The sequence below is a fragment of the Heterocephalus glaber genome, unplaced genomic scaffold, assembly GCF_053883595.1.
Source record: "Heterocephalus glaber isolate CG9 unplaced genomic scaffold, H.glaber_assembly_v1.0 deba00000122, whole genome shotgun sequence".
Lineage (NCBI taxonomy): Eukaryota > Metazoa > Chordata > Mammalia > Rodentia > Bathyergidae > Heterocephalus > Heterocephalus glaber.
Window position 1 is genome coordinate 4194032 of NW_028258138.1, and position 3745 is coordinate 4197776.

General features: G+C 60.9%; 1 long non-coding RNA gene across 1 annotated transcript; it reads left to right on the forward strand.

The window, feature by feature from the left end:
* Positions 1–389: 389 nt before the first annotated feature.
* LOC110348670 (uncharacterized) lies at positions 390–2750 on the forward strand. Its single transcript, XR_002394119.2, has 3 exons — positions 390–1047; positions 2151–2262; positions 2366–2750. It is a non-coding gene; the product is annotated as an uncharacterized LOC110348670 (long non-coding RNA).
* Positions 2751–3745: the final 995 nt, after the last annotated feature.

Here is a 3745-nt window from a genome sequence, read left to right on the forward strand (position 1 = left end):
GCAGTGCTGATGGGCATGGTCCCCGTGGGGCCAGCCAGGCAGCCAGTGCCGGTTTCTGCCCCAGGCAGAGCAGAGGTCCGAGAGTCACGGGGTGGGGGAGGGTTCCATCCCACTCATAGGCGTCTGTTGGCATGGGCTAAGCAAGCGCTGCCTCCCCAAGGGCCTGCTCCTCCGTACAGGAAGTGGAGACCCGCAGCCTGAGCCTGCTCATGCCCAGACAGAGCGGAGTGTTCCAGCTCCCTGTGGCTGATCAGGCCAAAGCAGCCAACACTCCTGACTCGCTGCCCACTCCAGCAGCCAGAGGCCAGCGCCCGAGTCAATATTCACACACTTTGATCTGCCCTTCAGTTTATAAGACATAATATTTGCTCTTCTATTAGGAAAATAATCAGGAGTTATCCGTTAAGGGGTGTGTACACATGGCTGCCCTTCAGAGGCGAAGGCTGCCCTTTCTAGGCAGTGTGAGTTAAAGCCCTGGCCCTCCTGGGACTCTGAACAGCAAACCCAGCCCACAGCTTGCCTCAGTGCCCACAGGGAAGCAGCTGGGATTGGCAGAGGGGCTAGGGGGAGGCGGCTCTGGACTACCAGGCACTGCACAGCTGTATCCCAGGCTGGGTGACCCTGAGCCCTTTCTGGGTCCCACACTGTCACACGGCCTGGGTGGAGAGGTGGTTACACAGCAGGGCGACAGACCTGTGATTTGGCAAAGCCCTGCCTGTGGGTCTCAGCTCTGATCCCTGCCGGACGAGACCTTGGGCAGCGGGCACAGCTCTCCAGGCCTCAGCGCTTCCGCCTCTACTGGGCAGTCTGGGCCCTCTCTCACCGCAGCTGCCCCCAGGTTGGAGTGGGGGAGCAGCTGGCTCCTACCAGCTGTGGTGGCCACAGGCCCTCTCCCAGCCCTGCCTGGGGGGACCCTCGCCTTGGCATCTCCAAGCTGGCCACGATGGGATGTTTACAGCACAGGGCAGGGCACGGTCACTGCTGTGCTCTGCCAGCCGCCTCTCCAGCCCGTCCCTGTCCCCACACCTGGGCTGCAGTGAGGATCATGTGAGTACAGGCCCAGGGCAGGATCCTGATACGAGAGTCACACAGCACCCTGGCAAACTCAGGGCTGGCTGAATAGGTGACAGTGCACCCGACCCTCCAGTCCCTGCCACCTGAGTGGGTCCCTCTGGGTCCCTGCAGGAGACCAGCCCCTCCTCACAGGCTCCTGTCTGGACACCCCCAGAAGGCCACACTGCAGCTGCCACCTCCTTGGTGACATCCAGGGCCCGGAGGAGAGGGCTTCTCTTACACATCCCCTGGGCCTCCCCAACCTAGCACACACGTTTCTGGGGCTCCCAGGCCCTGCTGAGCCCCTGGGGAATAGGCAGTGGGGCTGAAATCCTGTGCCCTCCCATGGACGTGGCTGTGGTCTGGTGCCGGGGCAGGAGGAAGGAGGTCCCAGCCCCGAAATCTCCTCTGGGCCTGAGGCTTCAGCCCTGGGACCCCAGCTTCCCCGATTCTGAAGAATTTTGAGACCCCTGTTCCTAGCTGAGCTGGTGTGGGGTGGCTTCTGCCTGCTTCACAGGAAGGGCAGTTATGTGTTTGTTTTGGGCAGCAGAAAGGATTAGGCAACCAGAGTGGGCCAGGAGTGGGGCACGTGGCCAATCCCGTGTCAGCCCCGTGCCCCGGGGAGAACCAGCACAGACCAGAGGACACTGAGAGGACACTCGCAGGCCGGGTCACACGCAGGGTGTGCTCTGTGCTTGTGCCCCCTGCCCAAGCCTCCCGCCTCCTTCCCTCGTTTCTGCCTCCTCCTTCCTTGTGAGCAGCGGCCTGGTCTGGCCCGCCTGGCCCGTCCCAGCCTGTCCCAGCCACCTTTCTTGCTTCCCCTTGGTCTCCAGTGTGCTCCCTGAACCTGGCTCAAGGCTCCCCAACTTTCTGCCAGAGGGCATTGGAGGAGGGCCTGCCAAGGGGAGACCCGAGGGAGGACGTGGGTCCCACAGCACCAGTGAGGCACGCGCAACCCAGGAATGGAAGTTCCCCGGGTGGACGGCGTGTGCCAGATTTGCCTCTAACACAGAGGAGGAGGAGCTGCCCCCCGGGAGCACCAGGAGGCAAGCGCCAGCAGGACCAGCTCCTCCCCGCTGACCCGGCCCCTCTTCCAGGAAGGGTGGCAACTGGGCTCCATGCTCCTGCACTCCAGGCGGGCTTCGGCAGACATTCGAGGGGAAGCCCTGAGACAGGGTGTCCTCACCAGGTAGGGTAGAAGGAACAGAGGTAGGTAGGAGGGAGACAAGGAAAACTGGAAATTTAAAATTGAACTAAAAAAAAATAGTGCAGCTTCAGGACACAGAGTTACTGAAGCCTTTTTCCCTTCCAGGAAATGCACTAAAAAAAAAAAAAAACTCCCTGGGGTCTTCAGACACAGCGACCCTGTGACTTGGGCTCTGGGCCGAGCTTTGCACCTGTGAGCGGCGCTTCCTCCTGCAGACTCCGCCCTGCAGGAAGCAGCAGCAGGAGCAGGCAGCGGATCTCAGCTTCACACAGGGAAACGGTTTGCAGGTTTGCACTGCGACACAGCCACCGGGTGGGTGACTGACGGACAGCAGAACACAGACCCCAGATCGCCCATCCCGAAGACACCCAAGCCCCGTAAATACATCAGGCTCCGGTCATAAGGAGCCCCCCTCCCTTGAGGGCCCACACTCTATTTCTTTGAGCGTGTACTTTACATTTCTGCCTAATAAATCCCTTTATGCTGCTTACTGATGCTTCTGAAAATTCCTTTTTTGCAACAAGTCAGTGAACCTGCAACTTAATTTTGTGAGTAGAATGGGTTAAAGAACCCCCAGGACCCTGTCCAGTGACACTCATCCCACTGCCCAGTGCTCCCAGATCCCACTCAGTGGGTTCACAGCTGTCAGGACCAGCAGTCTATCTTGGGGGACCCACAGGCTCTTGGGGCCTGAGCTGATGAGAAGGAGCTGCCAGCAGTGATCTTGGACGGGCCCTTTGCTTCCCAAGGGACTGGTGTGGCCCCCAACCCAGGCTCAGGGCTGGGGCCCCAGAGCCCAGGCAGGGCAGCCCCCACACCTACAGAGCACCTTCCAGGGAAGCACCACTGAGCGTGTGTCTGGGACGCAGGCATTGAGGCCGACCTTCGCTGAAGCAGCGCCCCTCCACCCTCCAGGAGAGGACTGGGCCTCCTGCCAGGCCCTCTGGAAGCACCTAGGAGTTGAAGTCCTTTGGGCTCCTTTCTTCTGGAGCATCACTGCAGGCAACACCCCAGGGCCTGACGCTGTAGACAGGGGACAGGTGGGGACACACGGTGGGCGGCTTCCTTCCAGGCAGGGACCCCAGGGCACGAGAATCCCAGGACATCAGCCAAGAAGCCTGCAGACCAGCGGGGACACCGGACTTCAGTGCCCAGTGCCCACTCCTGAGGGTCATTGGGTTTCTCACTAGGTTCGCAGCACCCCTTGGGGGCCAGTGAGCACGGTTGGCTCAGCTTGGGTCCGGCTGCGGCTTGTCACACTCCCAGGGTGACTGATGTGTGGGAAGGGGACACGCTGACCTTGCCTGGCTCCATGGCAAACTGCTTCTGGAAGGGGCCCAGGTCTGTGTCCAGCACCAGGCAGCACAGGTCACCGTGAGTGGCCGGGCGGGGCTTGTGACAATTAAACTGCGATACTGCCCGAGCTGGGGGCTCTGTGCGACTTCTGTGTCACCAGACAGTGTTCTTTGTTCTCAGCCATTTAGG